The 21,864-nt window shown below is 38.0% G+C and overlaps 1 protein-coding gene across 1 annotated transcript in view; it reads left to right on the top strand.

The window, feature by feature from the left end:
* LOC122800063 (rho GTPase-activating protein 7-like) overlaps positions 1–21,864 on the top strand; it is a 988,694-nt gene that overhangs the window by 1,366 nt on the left and 965,464 nt on the right. The window lies entirely within an intron of this gene.

Raw genomic sequence — 21,864 nt, 5'->3', positions numbered from 1 at the left:
AATGTGACATGTATAGTACAGAAGATCTGGTTATCTTCCAAGGGATTTCACTCTCAGTTTGCATAAACAGGGCACGTGAGCAGAGGTGGGTGGGGATGTTCGACAATGTTAAATGGTGGTTTATTTCTGCTCACCTCAGACTCAATCAATGATAGAATATACAGTTTCTACCATGCCAAGAAAACATGCAGCGTTTAAAGTTCTGGCTATTGCTGTAGATAACAAGCTCAGTTTAGCACTGGTTCTCACTGTATAAAGTTCTAGAGGATGACATCATGTTTTGTAAGTCCAGAGTTTGTGATATAGTAATACAGAAAGAAGCAATGGGAGCTCTTACTGGCCTCAGACATTCCATTTCATTCTGCCGCTGTGTTTTAGACAGAAACTTTACATCAGATGATTGCAGCTGAATTTACATTGTATTACGCACTACCTTAAACCACACATGCTAATCTGATTCTGCGTCGTTCTGTTCCTAACGTACACACACACACACACAGACACACCAGTTATCTATCATACCTCATGCACACTGCTTCCTCTAATAACTAAACGAGCAGCATGTAACAGAAAGGGTGTGCACATCTGTTAAAAAATATGACAAAAGGTTAATGCACATACTGTACTCCTCTACATAATATGCTTGTCTGGATTATCCTGGTGTACCTTTCTTTTTTCACTAAACATCTCATGCTTTCTTCATCTTCAATGTCTGAATTTTACTCACAGGGCCATTCCTTCATTCATCTTATACATGAACCCTGCTTTTTTCCTGTCCTAATTGTGTGTGTTCCCCCACTTTTAATTTAGACATGGTGCATTAACTGAGACATGTTCTCAATGTACGGCATGTATTTGTTTCCAAGTATAGCAAATGTTGATTTAAGAACACGTCAGTTTTACTTAGACCAAACCAAACTGAACCCAATATAATGTCTTGGATTATTATCTAGCCATTCCATATGAGTACCGGTTTTATGTATGTACGTTTGCTTTATATAGATTTCTTAAATGTATACATTGCTCATGAAACACAAATATTTCAAGGTCTATTAAAAAGGAGGTAGGGGCAATACCTAGCCAGCAGGTCTACTTAACAAATGCAACAAAGAAATAACATGAATACATTATTTTGAGCCAGACCTGCATACCTTTCTACTAAATAATGCTGTCATAGTAAGGCTAACTTGACAAGCAGTGCTGACTCTGATGTTTACTGCTTCTACATGTTCATATGCAGCTTCTGTCTTATCTCTTGTGCTGTGATAGGTATGTTTTTTATCAGAGTTTATGAATGAAGTGGTCTGTTCGATTACCAAGGGATGACTTAAATCACCCAAACTAAACTGAAGTGATTAATCATATGCTAACAGGACCTGTGAGAGATGTCAGTTAAAACATAAACATGCATCTTTCATTACACTAGGGTCATTATTTGATGTTACCTTCACCTTAACTGCTCACACTTTTGACACTTAAGAGATTTTATTAAATCATAACAGAACTTTTCTGATATAAGCAGATGTACTTTCAAATTTGTCAGAGTACTGTCATAAAAATGCACATCTGAAAACATTTCTAGCTGGGGTTTTAAGAAAAATTTGTGCCTTTTTTTTTTTTTTTAACAGAAGTACTTCTTTTATTAAGAGAAATACACAATTAAAGCTGGCACTGACCCCATGGCTAAATGGCTTCATTATCAAAAAATAACACAAACAATGGACAAAAGAGAGCTTACTTTACCCATTCATGCACCACAGGTCCTAAATACACAGACACTGTAAGACCCAATAACCTGTGCAGTATAAATGAGTTCTAAACATCCAAATACTATTCCCAAATAACCCACCATAGGCCCCAGTCATTTCTGCTCTTGGGACTCTAATGCACCATGGGTCACAGTCACCCCTAAAACTAGGATTTGATACCAAATAATGTGCTTTTTTAACCATTATATCACTGTTGTGCGCCAGACATAAGTCGCCATCCACTCCTTGATCAACCAGGCCATTTATAGGGTCATAGGTTCATACATAGGCTAATGACCACAAGGGCCTTTTAAGCCTAGCCATGCATCCCAAATCTCTGACAGGTTCTGATACCCTTGATAAGTGAAAGCAGGGGGATGGGAGATGAAACATTTACAAGCAGGGTCCTGGGAGATGAACCATTTACAGATTACCTGTGTCCATTAGAGACATAGGTGCCAAACCAGGGATAAATTTCTGGTTTCCCATCCAATTGTCCAAGTTGTACTTGAATATGGTTAGGCAGGAACTCTGCTCCACATGGATGGGGAGCCTATTCCATAGATGGGATAGTCTCTGGGATACATATCTATCTTTCCAGCAGGTCCTATTTATATAAACAAAGCAAATCTTGAAGCCAGAAAAAAAGCTGTACTTATGAAACTAAAATGTATTGTTAGCGCTTTCGTAACCTTTCATTAAAGGAACTTCTTCAGACATTTGTAATAGCTCAATTTACAATTTAAATAGTCCCAAGTTGATGACATCATCAACCTCCCATTATCCAAATTCAGCAAGTTTATAAGTAAATACATTCATATTTCTTTGTGTATAAAAACTTTTTAAAACACAAACAAATTCTTCACTGATATTAATTACAACAAAAAAAATGTCAAATGTTACATACCTCCATAGAAATGTTTTTTTACCTGGTTAATGCTTTAAGTTTTAAAATACATTTCAGGGAACAAGAATCATTCAACCCAGGGTTGGAAAAGGCATTTACTCTCAGTTGCCATAGCAACTCCCTCTCCTCAAGTCTTAAAGCCCAAGGCCCCCCTCCTGGGAGTCAGATCTATTTTCTCAAGGAGAGAGGCAGAATGTGGGCTCTCCAATAACTGGTGGTCTTGCAATAGATGCTTAAAGGTAAGATAAAAAAATGTTTTATCCTAAACACTGCAGTGTGCACTAAGCAGTTAGATATGAAAGTGGGTAACTTAAGTTTTAGCTGTCTAAAAAGTTACGTTTTAGCGGAGAGCCACTATTTTTAAAAGAGCAAGATAGAGTGAAAGGAGACAGGCACTTTTGTATTCTGATGCTATGGAATACAGTTAGATGGCCAATAAATTTAAATAGTTGAAGGGGAGTGATTTTACAAAAAGATAATCTTTTGCTTACTCACACAGCCAGAGAAAGGAGAGAGGGAACAAGATATATGGTCACATTAATATAAGGGGAAGGCAACTAGAAAGATGGTGGTGTTTAAGAACACAACAGTAACAGGTTGAGGGGGTGGCAAAAATTCTATCTGACTCACAAGAGACAGTGCTGTGGTCTCTTTTCAAGTTTTAATATGCAGTTAAAAGCAGAATACAAGTAAAACACAGTGTAAAGAAAACAAATCACAGTATACAAAATAGAAAAAGGCAATAAAGTAAAACAAAACACAACAAATAAAAAGCAAATTGACATTTCCCTCACAGCAAACTTTCACAGACTCTGGGTGAGCCTTTCCAGTAAAGCTCTGAAATTTTTTATTTTACCCTTTAAATATAAGGTTTTGTTCCTAGCTCCACCCACTCAGTTTACACATTATTAACCTTAACTGAACTATTTTATATTATGTGTGACTCCTTAACTGATCTGTTCTAATTTCTGTCTGACTCACAAGAAACAGAGCTGTGATCACTTTTCAAGTTTTAATATGCAGTTAAAAGCAGAATACAAGTAAAACACAGTGTAAGGAAAACAAATTACAGTATACAAAATAGAAAAAGGCAATAAACTAAAACAAAATACAAGAAATAAAAAGAAAACTAACCTTTCCCTCACAGCATGCTGTGGCAGAGTTTGGGTGAGCCTTTCCAGTGAAGCCCTGAAATGTTTTATTTTACCCCTTAAATATAAGTTTTAGTTTATAGCTCCAGCCCCTCACTTCACAGATGATTAACCCTAACCGACCTGTGCTAACTTATGTGTGACTCCTTAACTGACCTGTTTTGATTTCTGTCTGACTCACAAGAGACAGAGCATTTGACCTTCTATGGGGAGAGAAATGATTATGAGCGACCAGTACCTGGGCAACGATTAGGGATTCTCTAGTTTAATGTTATAACATCACCAGATTTAAAACACAAGAACACAGAAATCATCCACTGCCCTGACACTTTCAGCTCTTAACTTCCAGTAACTTTAATAAATTAAAAGTTTCAGCTCATTTTATGTTTCAAATGACCTTCCACAAATAAGAATTAATATTACATAATCCTATTGTACATATTACAATTGATAAACTGTTCAGGAAAAAAATAAATTAGCACTATTATGCAAACATTAACTATACATTTTAAACTTCACTATATTATTTTACCATACAGTATAGTGCTCGAAAATCGTGAAAACATGCCCATTCTTATACAATACTTTCTAATAGGTCTTCGCATCAAGGCCAAGATGAGAGGTGTGAAATCTTAAAGCACACTTTATTTCATTTATTTTTAATGTATTCTCTTCCTCTATCTTATATCTGATCCAAAATCCTAACCCATCTGATCCAACACCATAACCCATACCTTCTATACTTTTGTGGCAGCACTTCATATAATGTTGCAATATTTCACTATTTCCACTACCACTTCTGATACATCTTTCATATGTTCTAAAATCCTAACTATGACTTGTCTTTTAGTCTGCCCTGCGTACCACCTTACTACATGAAAGATGCATTTTAGTACACAGATTATCCCTTTATTTTTACAGGTATAAATACCACTAATGTTATGTCTTTTGCAACTAATAGCATCTTCTGTTCCATACTGCACTTTTTTACAAACATTAAACTTGCATGACTTGATAACATGAAGGCCCCTACTTTATTTAGTTTGACTGCTGAATTTGAAACCATCTCCACAATCCTTTATTTCTCTACTATAAAATGCTCTACACCTTCCCTTACCTGACTATCATTACCACACAGCACTTCCACCATAATGCAAACCTGAAATATAATCATGTAAAATGTACATTTCTCTCATAATTGTAGCTATATTTATTAAATATCACTGTACTTTTATGTTCTGGTTTTAATATGTGCAGCTTAATAATAATCATTTGTTAATGGGGGTAGGCCCACTGGCCACAAAGCCCCTTTTCAAGCACATCCCAGGTGCAATGGTTGGTTAAGTGGCACAGTAGGCAAATGTGGGCTGAGGGAAACTTGTATCACTGCTCACAGCCTTAACCCTCTGAACCAACTGCCAGACTTTACTGCCCCTGTTTTCTTTCACTTTTTTTCTTTGTGAATTATTTCACCTAGCTAGTACCTGCAAATGTCAGTTGTGATCAGTGCACTACTTGGTAAGCAAATGTAAAATAAAATAAAACACTTTCAGTTCACTAAGTACTGTCTTACCTAACAGATGCCAGTGTCTTTTAAAAATCTCCGCTACTTTTTCTATAAAATCATTGTAAGTTAACTCAAAATATGAATTCTTACCATATATATATATATATATTTTTTTTTTTTACATTTGTTTACCGGGAAGGTCTGACTTGACACAGGTCCGTTTTCAGTGGAGGCCCGGGGAGAAAAGCTCCACAAGTATTACATTACATTAGTTAACATTCACAAGGTACAAATATTCATGCACAAAGTTCACCATGTTAGTTGAATGCAGTTTACAAACAATAGATTGAAATGATTTACAGTTGAATATCTGGTAGAAATTGAGCATATAGGGTAAGATGGTACAGATAGTTTATTTACAGTAGAGAATACTTTATTTTGTAGCATTGTGTCAGTAAACTATTAGAGGTAGAGAACCATGGCAGTATTCATTATTTGGGAGAGTATTAATAGCAGTGAGTAGATTTGGACTAGACGGGGGGGCATGAACATAGCCAGTTTTGCATGAAGTGGGATTTGATGGTTTTTTTGAAGAGGTAATGTGAGGATGTTGAGGTTAGGTGATCTGGTAGGAGGCTCCAGGTTTTTGCAATGCAGCAGGCAAAGAGGGATTTGCCAGCCTCATTTTTGTGCTTGGTGACACTTATGTGGTTCTGATGTGTTGACCTTAGGTTTCTGGAGGGTGCGTAGGGTTGAATTAATTGTTGCAAGGCAGGTGTTTTCATAGGAAGGCAGTAGAGCTTATGGACAGTGGTAAGTTGGTTGAGAAGGAGGAGTTGTGGAAACTCAGCCAGTTGAGTTGTCTAAGGGATTGGCAGTGATGGGACCTATGAGTGGCTTCATTAGCAAATTTAGCAATTTTGTTGTAGCATGATTCAGTTTTAGTGTGCTCTGTTTGGTGAAGGTTGGTAAAGATTGGGAAGCATAAAGAAGTATAGATAACAGGTGGATTTTATGTGTCTGGTCATGTAGTGGTGGTTTCTATAAAGGAGTCCGATCTTTTTGTTGACTTTCTTGATTATTTGGAAATATGGATGTCGAATTTGAGTTTATTGTCAATTTCTACTCCTAGAAGCTTAGTGTGTAGTGTTGGGGTGATATTAGCATTGTTTTTGGATATTATTGCAAAATTATTGTCTATGGGGGGAGATCTACCTACACTGAAAAGAATAAGTTTTGTTTTTTTTTGGATTAAGCAGTAGTTTGATGTTGGTAAATCATTCTTCTGCTAGAGTAAAGCTGTTTTAAGTTATGATTTGAAGTTTGTTGAGGGTGTGGGCTGCACATATTATGGTGGTATCATCTGCGTATTGGACTATTGAGGCAGAAGGTAGGGATGATGCTATGTCATTAGTAAATAATGAGAATAGCAGTGGGCCGAGAATGGACCCTTGTGAGACACCAATGGTTACTGGAAGTAGGGGCGACAGGTGGTTTTCCCAAAGAACAGCTTGTTGTCTGTTAGATAAGTAGCTACTGAACCAGGATAAGGTGGAAGAATTTATGTTAAGAGTGGCCAGTTTTTCTAGGAGTAATCTATGGTTCACCATATCAAAAGCTTTGGATAAGTCTAAGAATATGGAGGATACTAACAGGCCGTTGTTTCTGTGGGTATTAACAGAGTTAGAAAAGGATAGAAATGCTGTGGTAGTACTGTGGGAAGGTCTGAATCCATGCTGGGATGGGGATAATAGGTTGTTGTGAAGGAGGAAATTCATTAGTTGTGAGTGGACTACTCTCTCTAAAATATTTGATAGGGGTGATAATATTGCAATGGGGCGGTAGTTTGTAAGTTCAAGGGAGTGTCCCCCTTTGTGTAATGGCATTATGTGAGATATTTTCCATGAGTTGGGTATTTTGCATTCAGTTATAGACCTGTTTATGAGGATGGACACGGTATAAGCCATGGCCTCTGCGGTGATCTGTAGGAATTCTGCTGGTAGTTTGTCTACTGCTGGGGTTGTTGATTTCAGTTTATTGAGGAGTTGGTGATAGTTTTAGTACTGACTGGTTCTTGGGAGAAATTAGGTGTATTGCTTTCTGTATTGGAAAGGGTGGGGGCTGTTGTTGACATTGGGTGGGTGCTAGTGGTTTGAGTATTGGCTAGGGCTTGGATAGTTTCAGTGAAGTATTTGTTAAAGTGGGTGGGGATATTGTATAGATTGTTTGGTAGTAGTGGAGAAGGGGTGGAAGGTTTTCCTGGGTGTAGTAGGTTATTGAATGAGGCCCAAAATTTTTGGGGGTTGTTGGAGTATTTTTCCTGTAAGGTTTTATAGTAGCTAGTTTTGTCAATTTGTATGTGTTTTTTGGCTCGATTACATAGTTCATGGTACCTTAGTTTTAGGGTAGGGGTTTTATGTTTGTGGAATTGCAACCAGGCTTTGTCTCTTTCTTTCATTAAGGACCTGGTGTCTTTTGATAGCCATGGTGTGTGGTTGGTTTTAATTCTGGTAGTCCTGGGTGGTGCATGGGAGTTCAGGATGTTTAGGAAGGTGGAGTTGAAGTATTTGACAGCTTCATCTAGTGCTAAGTATTTTAGGGGAGTCCATATACAGGATTTGAGTGAATTTATTAAGTCCTGAGCTCTGAAGTATTTTTTGTTTCGTATTACCCTGACAATGGGTTGATTAGTTAGGTGGGGTCGATTCCTAATCAGATATGTTGCTTGATGGTCACTCAGGCTGTCAGGGAGACTACCTGAGAGATGGGCTTGAGTGGGGTCAGATACTAGTATCCAATCCAGGACTGACTGCCGTTTAGAGGTTTTACCTGTTCTTGTAGGAGTATTGATAATTTGGGTAAAACCATGGAGGTTAATATGAGTGGTGGGGTTTTGGCTGTTACAGTCAAACCAATCAATGTTAAAGTCACCTGCAAGAATGGTTTCCTGTGGATGAGTGGTTTTCATCCAATTTAGTAGGTTTTCGAGTATATTAGTGTTGTTGCCTGGTGGTATATAACCTCCAGCTATTATGATTTGTTTGTTGGGGGTTTAGTTTTAGTCTAGCTAATATTAGTTCTATGTCTTGGATTTCTTAAGATTTGTGTTCAATTTGTTCTATAGAAAGGTGACTTTTGAAAAGGATGGCTACATCCCCTTTTTTTCCTGACCTATCTTTACGTATTATATCGTAGCCAGGGGCAGTTTTTTCATTGTTGTGGTGGTTGGGCTTAAGCCAAGTTTCAGTTAGTACTACAATGTCAGGCTTGTATAAGGCTAGTAGGGCATGGAGATCATGTGTTTTGTTGAGTATGCTTCTTATATTTATGTTTAGAAGGAGGAGGGATGAGGTAGGTCGAACATATATTGGACTGGGGTTTGTTGGAAAGGTGTTATTGCAAGTGTTGGGTCCTGGATTTGGGTGAATGTCACTGCAACATGAGAGTTTTTGTAGTATGTGGAGGTAGAGTTTGTTTAGTTTGTGAGTTATTTTGACTATTTTATTGGGGGAGTTGGCTCGAAGTTTGTAGGTGATATTTCCATATAGATAGGAAGGTGGTGGAAAGGGAGAGAGGTCACTTGGTGTTAGTGGTGAGTAGGTAGTAGTGGAGGTGGTGATAGCTGAGTCAGTTTGCCATGGTGGTGGAGGGCTGATATAAAGATGTGTGTGGTAGGATGAGAGCATGGATAGGAGGAGAGAAGAGTGGCCTAATGTGTGTAATAAGGTGTGTAGAAGGTGGTTGGTTGTAGTAGAGGTCATATTGTTTAGTTAAGAGGTGGGTTATTGACTAGGATAGGGCTGAAATATGGTAGAGATGGAGTTCAAATATAGGGTGTGGTATCCGATCTGGGATGTGTAGAGAAGGGTGTGAAGGGCTGTATTGGTGTGAGGGATAATTAGATTTACTGTGTGATTCGATAGTTGTGATGGAGGAGTGGCTAGGGGTGTGGTGTATAGCTATAAATGTAATTGATGTGGGGGTGGGTGGAAATGGGGGTAGGGTAGAGGAGCAGAGTGAGCCCAAGTGTAGCGAGGGCGAACGGAGCAGGGATGAACCAAGCCAGTCCCGCGCTCACAAAAAACAATCAGTTCAACAGGTAAAATTGTTCTTACTTAATTTATTTTGATGGAAATCCTGTTTGACTTATAATTTATTTAAGTGTAGGAATCCTAAGTTCAACTGAGTCGGTTAGCTGCTCAGTCTGTTCACAACTGTCTGGGAAAACTAGAACTACTAATGTTAAGATGTGGCATTTTACTTCTTTTCTCCTTTACTTTATTTAGTTTGAAGTTAAACTCTCCGTTTTATAGGAAGCAGCTTGGAATTAGGGTTTGATGGACTATACTGCCATCTTGTGGTTAAAATGAGGAATCACATGTCCTTGTGGGGGATGACTAACAAAATATATCAGGATTAGCTGTTAGGGGGATGGCTGGTCCGTGCGGTATGCAAGCCAGTACTTAACAGTTTAGGGGTTGAAATACAATTATTCCACAGTAGGGAGACCTACTTTTTGTTTAAACACTTGAAAAATGGAAGTCCTTTTAGGATGGAGGGCTAGATAGCTGCGCTACTGTCTTCAGGACTAGGGAGTAGCTGAGGGCAGTGTCTTTCCTGAGTATTCTAGCTGTAAAAGGAGGAAAGAAACATGTGAGACACCAACTACACGTGTGAGGCAGAGAAAGATAAGGGGGTAGTAGAAGCAGGGTGGAGGTACAGTATAAGAAATATAGGTGCTCTTGGGTGGAGGTAAGAGGGTGAAATATATTACTAGGATAATTAAGATGGGGGAGAGAGTTAAGTAAAGATGATTGTAAAATGAGGGAAGTATGTGCTAAGTAAGGAGCTTCACTATTATCATGTAACAAAAAAGAGGGGGGGGACCTTATCACAGTAATGATTATACAGCAGGATTATAACACACTGCACTTCATGTCACTCTAAACATCTACAAATGAGCTTACACATCAGTTATGATTTAGCAGCAGTTGCCCTATAAAACCATAAACCAATTCTTAATCCTTAAACATTATTTGATAGTTAGAAATAACAGCAATTTCAACAGTTAGAAAAAAAACACTTTCTAATCCTTAAACACAAGCACTTATCCTGTTTCCCGACCCCTGGGTGGTAATTAGAAAACAGAGTGACTATGCAGGCCAAGTGAGTGTGTTTTGTGTAAAAGGTCTGGTGACTGAGTGGTACTAATAGTCCAAACCCGACTAAGAATCCTTTAGAGCACACTCATGTGGATGTCGCCACTTTCATGATAGCCATATTTCAGAAAGTAGAGAGATTTCCACAATACAGGAGTTTCTTGGGTCTGTGGAAATGCAATGGCTATGTAGTTTCAACGTTCGAGGTAGTTACCATGTTTCCTACTGGAAGGGGTACCTAGTGGACTATAATTACCACCTCTGAGTTTTATGGGTATAGCGACTGAGTGTGCGTAGAATTAGGCAGCACACTAGCTTCACAAAGAGGGATCAGTTTGGTATAGATAAAAGCGAATGCTAGCACTCCTTTTGTGGGGTTCAGAGGTGCAGGTTTTAAACCTGCAATGAGATGCTATAAATACCAGCACATAAGTGCTACCTCACTAGTCAGCACACAAGTGTTATTCAAATAGAGGGTTTCTACACTGCCAACATGTGATTGCATCTGATTAGGACTAAAATATGAGGTTTCCACTCACAAAACAGTACAGTACTATGTACTCGTCAGCACTTAAGCACATCCACACTAATAAATGCTTGCGAGTATGTCTATTCTTAATACAAGGCACTTGGATACTCGGTGACAATAACAACTTGTTAACTTACAGAATTACTAGCTAATAACAGTTCAAAGCAGTGAAATCAGAGCAAAAATGTTCAAAAAGACATATACAACTTACTGGCAGGCATGGACCGCAGAGACCAGGGAGTGAACTACGTTGGGAATCCAGGGATTTAAAAATGGCACCACAAGTGTGGGCTTATACTTATAGGTTCCTATGAGGGGGTGGGGGGAGGACAAATACGTGTAGTAGAGGGGGAGTTGATTTCCTGGGTCTATATATATATATATATATATATATATATATATATATATATATAGATAGATAGATAGATATGTGTGTGTGTGTGTGTGTGTGTGTGTGTGTGTGTGTGTGTGTGTGTGTGTGTGTGCCCTACTCTGCAGACTATTATTCAAACATACTCCCCAACCCAGAGCCTACACTCTACTAACAAAATGTATGCATAAACAAACCTTATAAATGAGCTGGAAAATGCCTTTATTCCAATTCTATTGTCAAATTATGGAATCATTTCCCCACAACTATCACTCAGATGGAATCTCTAAAAATATTTAAAGCCATACTTAAAACACATTATCTCAGAAATTATAGTTGCCCCTTCAATCACTCTACCTATGAACCTATGAACTAAACCACCTTGATTAGCTGCACCTGCCTTGAATTAGCTGAATTGGCTGCACCTGCCTTGAATTAGCTTTACCTGCCCATGCCTCTGCTCTAGTATCTTATTGCTCTGGTCTAATAGCTTAGTTCTCTGATTCCTTTCTTTCTTTCCCAGCTCTAGATACAGCCATTTATTCTGATGTCTTTTGCCACACTTCCTATGTTTGACTTATTCACTACAATTGAATCTTTTCTGCACTATATTTATCACTTTATCATACTTTTCCTTATACTATCACTCTAATCTCCTACATATTTCTGTCTACAAAGGTACTCTGAAAACTCTGTATTTAGTAACCTTTTCTCTGTATATAGTAATAGATGAATGTATTTTTATTTTGTATTTTATAATTTCTGGAGCTATTTAGGGGATTTGTATTTGTATCTTATTTTATTATTGTACTGTAGTTTTTGTACTGTTATGTTTTTTGTATTTTTACACTTATACTTTTGTACTCTTGATTTTTTGTGGAGCTTTTCTCCCCAGGCCTCCACTGAAAATGGGTTCCTGACTCAGTGGTCTTTCCCAGTCAACAAATGTCAATAAATAAATAAATAAATGTTATAGGATATATGGGAACCAGAAGAGATTCCATAGCTGCACCTACCTTTTGTCTGTGTAAAGTACATTCATATTTTTTAAATAAATGCATGTTAAACAGCTATGTAATAATCATGATAAAAAATGTATTTTTATCCATTCACCAGCTGTCTTTTCTAGTATACTCAGCCACAGTGCATTTTTAATGTAGCACATTTTGCCCAAAACCAGTCTTTGTGCCTTACATCTTCCTCAGTCTCCTCAATAAACCAATATTTTCAATAATGGATTTAATCACTTTAACATTAAATAATCCTAGAACTTGGCTACCCTGTATGTGCTCAGTAGTGAAAATTATGGGTATCCATGCTGGTTTGCCTATAATTTTGTAGTGCTTATATTAGATACAGTAAAAAAAAATTGCTATAGTTTTTCAGGAATCAACTTTATACTGTTTTCCAGGATTAAGACTCATCCTCTGTCTAATGTGTCTTCCAGTTCTTTCTTATCTCTCTCTCTGTTGGATCCACAAACTTTTCATAGTTGTTCACATTATTAAGATGTTCTAATCACATTCCTATATACTGCTCAATGCTGATATACTACACAGCATCCTTATCAGCTTTTCCAATTGCTGTCTGATCTCTGCAAAGCCTGGATTTAATGAAATCCCTGGAAGACAAGAAACAAATTTGCCAATGCACAAGCTAAATTCTGTGGTCTTTTTTATTTTATTTTAGTACTTTACAGCCAACTGGCAACTGTTATTCATAGGTATTTTTCAGGTTTAGCCTTAGACCCTCCCCCTGCAGCTGATGTGCATGCTCAAATAATGAACCGCTAGGCCTTCCTCTGTGAATGTGTGGCATGAATGTTACCATGGCAATAAAAGTCTGGTAGAGCCAAACTCTCTTTTCTGGCTCACAATCTGCATGCCATGCACTGCTCTCTCCAGTAGGTGATGACACTGGAGAAAGCTAGGCCCCTTCTCCACAGAATGGATAAGCCTGCAATGGCCATTCTCTCCCACCTTTTCCCATCCACTCTTCCAGTGTCCGAGACTGCTAGCTTGTCATAGGTTTGTAGGTAAATACTATACAAGCTGCCATTGGGGGCCATTTTAAGCCTAATCAGTTCCCTTTTTGTGCTTGAATTACCCTAACTCATTTGGTTAGAGATTGGCCTCACCCATCCCATGGTCAGTGATTATATATTACCCCTAATGAGCATAATTGGGATCATACCATAAATAATTTGAGGGGACACAAGCATGGGATAAAGCATTTTGTAGCTGGCTCGGTCCATCAGTAGTACAGGGGGTAAATCTTCTCTTTCCCATCCATAGATCCAAGTTGCGCTTGAATATGAACAGGAATGAACTTTGTTTTATATGGATGGGGAGTCTGTTCCAGAGCAGTGAAAGCAGCGGTATGCACTGTGAGATATACATGTCTCTCAAAACCATTCTGTTGCTGTTGCAGAAGAGGTTTAGATCCCTAGACCAAGTACATATGATGTTATTTGGCTTGCTGATATGCAGTAATTCAATCAGTATTGGGTTCGAGGATGCCTTGTATGCCAGACACAGGTCACCACTTAGCAGTCTGCAGGATACTGAGTATAGTGACAGGTCATTAAGTTGGTTGATGCAGGACATGTTGTTTAAATCTTGTATCCTTTTAGTAAGGTAACACTGTGGGGATTCCAGTTGTTGCATGTGTCTGGACAGATACATGCCAAAGGGAGTATTATATTAATTGACTGGCCTAATGAGGCCTGACTAAAGACTAATAATAACATCCCAAGAGCCAGACACAATCCTTTTGTTTATAAAGTTGTGCAATATAGGACTTTCTTACACCAATGGACACATGTTGGATAAAAGTTAGGTCACTGCCCACATAAGTTCCCAAATCCCAAACAAATGGGTCAACTCGTAAGGGTTTATTGTCAATGTGGTATTTCCTTAGGGTAGATGATTTCATAAAGGATAAAGTAATGCATTTTTTTGGCATTTAGTTTCAGTCCATGATTTTGGCAGCAGTTATTTATTTGAGACAATACTTCCTGCAAGATGACTAAGTCATTTGGGTGTTCAATAACTGTTCCTAACTTGCAGTAATCTGCAATCTTAGGCACCCAGAGCCTTTTAGTATTGGCTTTTACTTCAGAAAAGCAGATGCCAACCAGAAGAGTTCAGAACCCTGGGGCTGCAATGATGACTGCTGTCTTTGTGGAGGTAACTTCCCCTATTCTGATTTCATGTGTCCTATATGTGAGTCAACTGGTAATCCAGTGTATGACAGAGGGGTTTATTACCAGTTTATTTAGCTTTTCTACTATGCTTGATAATGTCATGGGTCATTTGGGTCATAATCAGTTCATCATCCCACTGTAAACAAGTACTTCAAAATGCAGGAACTGCAGAGCAAGGTACCACACAAACTTTTTCTCCTTCAGGAACACCAAAGCTTTATTTTGCAACAACAAATCATTATCCCACTGTGCCATGAAGCCTACTTACTATCAAAAGTCTTACTGTAAAATACTGTGGTATACAGGCTCCTAGTAACAAGACCAACAAGAAAACACCTGGTAAGAAGAATGCAGTATTCACTCAGTGGGGTCTATATGAAACTGTTATGATGAAAAAGTCGATGATAGATGTATGCCAAAACCGACAAAAGGTCAAATGCTGCTTTAGGAAGAAGTCTGATTTTATTTATTTATTATTATTTATTTATTTATTTACATTTGTTAACCGGGAGAGTCCGACTGGACACAGGCCCGTTTTCAGCAGAGGCCCAGGGAGAAAAGCTCCACATTAAGTATTATTTGCATTATACAGTTAAAAAAACATAGCATTCAAATATAGACATTAGTCCAGTTAAGGACGCAAGACAAGAAGAAAACAGATGTAAAACAGCTGTAGAGCATAGTACAATTTTAAAATATGGTGACATACTAAACATGGTTAAAATGTAGTTCAGATTCATCAGTGAACAATTGATACAAACTGTTTTTGAGGTACATAACAGCCAATAGCAGTTGTTGCTACAAGAAGTTAGTATTATGTGGTAGGTAGCTGGGAACATTAGTAGCCAAGAGTTAGTAGAGTTGAGAGTAGGTTGTTGATAGGGGCTGAGAGAGGTAGTGGGTGGGGGGAGTGGATGGTATTAGAGGGGGGTTGCAAGGGCATATCTGGCAAGTTTTGAAGTGTGATTTTAGTAAAGATTTAAAGTGGGTGCAAGAAGTTACAGAGGTAATTGAGGATGGGAGGGAGTTCCAGAGTTTGGCTATAGTGCAGATTTTACCCAGATAATCCAGATAATCCAGGTTTCATTAGCTACTCATGTCCAGGAAAAGACAGGGAGTGAGTGACCTTCACTAGATCACTTATCCTATACTCCTATCTGGAGCTGTGTGTTGTATTATATGCAGCACAGGAGCAGGGCGTGCATGGTCATCAAGCAACACGCTATGTAAGCAGGGCTGACAATAAGTGCATTTGGTTGAAGGACCTGGGTTTGCTAAAATGAAGAAAAAAAAGTCCTAATTGTTACCTGATTGATGACCTTGTGTCACTGTCTTTCACCGCTTGCAGAACAAATGGCCTGACTGTGAATGGCAGAGTTGATTGTTGACAGGCAGAGAGACAGCGAGAGAGGGAGAGAAAAGATCTAGGACTGCATGCCAATAAATACCCAGTCAAACATCAGAGATAGAAACAATACTAATTTCATGAACTTTAATTGTACTTTAATTGTACTTTGACTTAGGAATGGGGTCCATTCCCGTCATGGTATTAGAAACCCAAAAGACTTGGAGAAATTAAAAGAGTCAAACATCCTCAGTGAATTCCAGTTAATACATGGCACAGTAATCAGACTTGCAGCTCTGTAATAAAGACAATGCCCAAGGAACATCTTACTGCATTACATAACCATGCAAAACTACAAGAGACAGAGTAAATCCAGGTAGTAACTAACTTATTTCATAACGCTGAAGAGGAGCATGATATGACAATTATATAAAAATATCCTTACCATGGTGACCAGAAAGGTCATTACAAGACAGATGCCTTTAGAGTTGTAAATGTCTGTTGATTCTTGTACTTCTGTGCAACTGAGCAGACCTCTGTGGATTTCATGTGTGTCCTGGACCCTGGACTGCTTGCAGATGCATATTACTATGATCTGTAAGTATGTGAAGATTTATACCTACAGCATACATGCATACATGCATAGCTTATGACAATAGGACCATGGCTATGACATGACATCTCTTTGATGCTAAGGCATGCACAGTTGCTTTCATATTATGAGTTAAGGAATCCAGATCCAGATGTTGTGGTTTTTGTATCTGAGCTCATTCAGCTTTCCTATAAACTGCTTGTTGCTGCTAATTCTCTGCTTTTGTGAACTAATAGTGGTAAACAGAAGCTCCTCAACCTGTAGCCATGAATCCCAGAAAAAAATCATAGGGACAAAATCTGCTGCTTTTATGATGGGGCAATATTCCCCAAACTCTCACATAGATGGAGAGATTTATCAAATGTACTTCTTCACCTTATATAACAAATTTAGAGATTACATCACCACAGGTCAAAAAGTCTGTACCTTCCTTGCTTTTGCTATTTTCTGGATAACACTGCCACAGATATTTGCCCCAGCATAGGCCTACAAAATCTCACATTAATGTACCTACTAATGTAGAGTACACCCATTCTGACCATGTTACCCTCTTACATATGAAATAATGAAGAAGATTGGGAGTTAACCTACAGTAAATGTCACCTGAGGGTCCATGAATGTACCCTTTACAGAAACCTACCTTTCATGCCACCACAGAGCTAGGAAGGAGGCAATAACAACAGTATAGCTACATGCAAAGGTAAAGATGTCATAGATGCCAGATGTCTACTCTGCTACGAGGTGAAGAAGATATTTCCTTAATGGGGAGATCCAGGTAAGGATTACCTCTGTGGTTGTTTTATTCATTACTGGAGAGATACGAATTTGGGAAGGTCATCAACATCATACTTAAGCAAGTGTGGGGCATTGCGGATATAAATGGACTACATGAAATATTTTTGTAGTTTATGCAACTGGAGATCAGACCTTGCAGGATCTGCAAAACAAAGAACAAAGGCTTGACTTGCTTAGAGGACACATTTCTATGTACCCTCAAAGCTGCTGTAAAGATGTCTGTACATATGTAATTTATTTTTGTTTAAATCTAGTAATAAGGCTTGAACTGTTCGGCAGATTCATCTGCACTGACAGGTCTTTGAGAAGTTTTTGCTTAATCTAAATTGCTGACAGGTTCTTAAAATACAAATGTAGATTTTTCATATCTACAAGATGGTGACCGCTGATCATTTGTTAACATTTTAGCCACAATGCCATGCAAACAACCTCCTAGATAGGCAAAGTAAATATGCAGAAATGTTCTGGCAGTCAGGGTCAGCCTACTGTATCAGAGGCAGCACATTTTATCTGGCTGGTGTGCATGCAAATCCACTCTAGTTCAGATACTCTGCAGTACAACTAAGTTGCCTTTATGATTCATTCCTAGGACATCAGCTAAGACAAGAGGTATTTCATGCTAGCAATGGAGAGTAACTCTTCTGACCGTGGGAGATCTGATAGATAATCATCCCAAAAAGGATCAGTCAGTGTGAGCAGATGAAGCAAATACAGAACACAGCACTAGTGGTAAACTAGAATAATGGTATGCAATTAAAGTTGAATAAGGCAGCAAAGTGAAGAACATTTCATCACAGAACTGTGTCAGCTGCACTACGTTGTTGTATATGTCTTGCTATGTGCTCTGATTGGCAGATGTTGTGTCACACATCTGCATGCATAACGCATCATTGGTTAGTACTAGGCTAACTGTCCTTGTGGGCCATTTTAAGCCTAGCCAATTACAGCTGTAAGAACACGAGTGTCTTTGGAGGGCAAGCTCACAAGTTAAGCATTTGGAACTGGTTCCATTTAATGAATAGTGCTGCTTCATGCAGGACTGAATAAACAATACCCAAATGAGTTTATGATTATTCAGACTGACTGCTCAACATTTATGGATACATTCTGTGAGAGACTAGTGCTGATGGCAAGACATGTTTCTGCTACCTGCTACTTAGAAGGACAGTACAAGGCACTGTCTGCTTCGTACTTCCACGGAGACAGTTAAAAGGAAATGCTGTCCATTTTATTACACATATAAATTATGCAAATGTCCATTAAAATCCAGTAATGAGGGAAAAGTAAGAGTAAAAGCCTAAGTCGTGTATTTTTTATACTAACTTATTTGTGTGTTTTTGCATATCTGCTTATGTTGTGTGTGTGTGTGTGTGTGTGTGTGTGTGTGTGTGTGAGAGAGAGAGATAAATGAGTATATAATAAAACATTGACCAACAGAAACAATCAACCTACAAATAAACATAGCAACAAAAAAAGAAAGAAAGGAAAAACAATGCTGGCACAAAATACCGAACAGCCGCAAAACTGATAGCGCAAACATTGACTTTCAAAGTATAGCAATAAATAAAAACTCTAAACAAAGCAAGATATTTCATTTTTTTTTTTGCTGAGGAAAATCTTATTGAAATCCCAACACACCCCCAACATAAAAACCAACTCCACAATTGCACAAGCACAAAGAAAGAAGAAATACCTTACTTGGGTAACAGAACTAACCAGCACACATTCAAGCACTGCCTCAGTAAAATCGTGAACAAAAATCCCATCTCTATTCTACTAAAACATTCTTTCTTAGTACTAAGTACCTCTATAGCTACATTATGAAATTATCTCCCCAAAATCATGTTTGTGTCTTCAGATTTGTGAGATTGCTGAAGCAGCTGTGTGCTGAGGTGCCTGGTTACAGTGACCTCTGGTGCATCAGTATAACACTAAACTGTTGTGGCTTTTTCTGACTGCAGGCACTTTTATCATAAAAGCTGACCTTAATGCTGCCATCTGCTAGCAGAGATGTTACAGATGGTTTTACTCATTCCTTGCTTATTTCTTTAGAGTTTATTCATCACAGCTGCCAACCTCATGCCATGTATTAAGACTTAAGAACCTGAAGGTAGCAGCATCACAACAGTAGAAGACCATGCCTCTCAACCTGGAAACATCAAAAATCTGGACAAAGGCCCATGAAAAATAGATACAACTAGCCAAAAATCCGTATGCTGATTAACATAAAATGCCCATGCATAATTATGTAACCCCACCCACTACAATGGAATTGTTGGATACCAACAAACACAAATTGAAGAAAAGACAAAATATTAAACACAAAATATACCCAAAACAATATTAACATGTATAAAACTTTGAACTTGTATAAAACTAAAATGCGATTTTCTTTTATAAAAATAAAATTAACTGCTACACTAATACTAAATAATATATAACCAGAGCAATGTATTTATATTAACATACAGCATGTGATGAACTTTAAAATAACAAAACTGTAAAAGTAATAATAGCTCATCTTCTTTTTTACTTACCCTTCATTTCTCTGTAACCTTACTCCATGGTGTATACACTTGCACTTACCCTTCCATGGTGCATACACTTGCACTTCAGTACTGCCAGTAAGCAGGTTTGAAAGAAAAAATGGCAAATAGCAGGCCAATGAAATGAAAACTGAACTTAAATACATATGCTAATTGCAACATCAATAGCACTAAAAGTAGTGGATGCAGTTTTAAAAGGGTAGACCAGTCTACTCCAGTTCTGACCACTAGAAAGGCATCACATCTAGCTACCTTATTATTTTATTATGCATCATTTGTAAACTAGTTAACTAGCTAATGGGATGGTCTGTGAACCCTGTCAACTAACCTATGCCTAATCTTTGCCAAAAGACCCAGAATAGTGACCCACAAGGAAAAGGATAGATACAATACATACACTAACAACTTAGTATAGCCAATTAACCAGCATATTGTGAGAGGAAGATAGAAATGCAATACCTACATAAAACTCAGACAGACATGGGAAAAGCATTCAGACTGTATACAGCCAATGAATGGGGGTCAAGGACTGAACCTCATGTCTTGAAGCTATGTGTCCAAATACTTTCCACCAAGCAGCAGTACTATCATGATAAGTGCTAGGAACTTCAAGGTTTACCCCTATGTCAAAACAGTACAATATGCATAAGAAAAGAGTCACATTTTAATTGGTCTAGTTAAGATTAGTTTTAAATGCCTTAATTTCAGCAATTCCCAAAGTGACATAAACTATGAAAAAAAAAATAATGAGCATTTACCCAGTCACATAAATACTTGTCAGAGATATTATGCTCAGCACAATTTTTACTGAAGTCTTTGCAAACACTCACAATAATGTAATATAATGAATGACAAACTGATGTGTCTTGATGCAATGGTGTGTCTGAACATAATATTGGTGCAGTACTTAGTGTGTTGCTGCTTCATAGCTCTTGTCTCCCTGATTTGAAGTGATGCCTTTTGTGTGGAATGTGCATGTTCTTCCCAAGTCTATATGTGTTTAAACAGGGATCCCCACATCCCCCCTCATTAAGGAATACTTGCAGGTGGACTGAGTTAGAATGTATTCTTCAGAAGACAGTAAAAATAAATATGCAGCTTTTTCACATAGAAAAGTAACAATTTCTTAATTCAACACCTTTTCTCTATTTCTGAGCTTGAGGTCGAAGCCCAGCCTATGTCTGGTCTTCTGTTACAACTTATTTTTGTAACTGCTACATGACAGATAAATAACAAGAGTTGAACTAACAGTTCGGTAACATAATCCAAATTATGCTACTAAACCAGCACAGCTCCTCCTTGCTTTTGGTGTGACGTCGCTGTCAGCTGAACAGATATCTCCCTAGAAAACCCTAGGATTGTGTGTGCACTGGGCAGCTGTTTTATTATTAATTTTTTAATTATTTTTTGAGAGACTTGTGAAGACGACCAACGGTAAATTACCTGTCACCTTTCAAGTAGTGCTATCTGCGATTCCTTCTTTATAGAAGGATTGTAATCTTGGGGTCTGACAGAACTGGGACTTTGAGAAATTAAACAAAAACTGTTATTACATGAAACTGAAATCTTTGAAGGCATATGAAGGGTTATTGTTAGCTGTCAAGATGAGATCGATTTGTTGAAGAAACCTGAGAGATTAACTGTAGCTGCATTCCGGTTAGTTTATCTCTGATAGGAGAAAAATTGCTTTGTGAAAGAATTGTCAGGCAATGGTCACTGGCTATGTTGGGAAAAACATTTGCAGTGATTTTGATGTTATTACTTACTGCTCCAACATTTTTGTTTCTGCTTCCTTCACAAAGGGTTTGCGCACCAAGGTATAAGTAACTAATCAGACTGTAATTTTCTTGTTTATGCTTGAAAATACAATTGGGAGCCATTTTGTAACAGAATGCACTGCTTTCCCAGACGGTTCATTGTTTGTAAAACACCGTGGTCATTCAGTAGGTTAATCCACTGACTTCAGCATCATACAAACAAGATTGTATTAAACAGAAATAACTATCAGCT

This window comes from Protopterus annectens, chromosome 4.part0 (assembly GCF_019279795.1).
Source record: "Protopterus annectens isolate FY-2018-M chromosome 4.part0, PAN1.0, whole genome shotgun sequence".
Taxonomy (NCBI): Eukaryota; Metazoa; Chordata; order Ceratodontiformes; family Protopteridae; genus Protopterus; species Protopterus annectens.
Note: the sequence above shows the minus strand (reverse complement) of the source record. Positions and strands in the feature narration are given on the sequence as shown.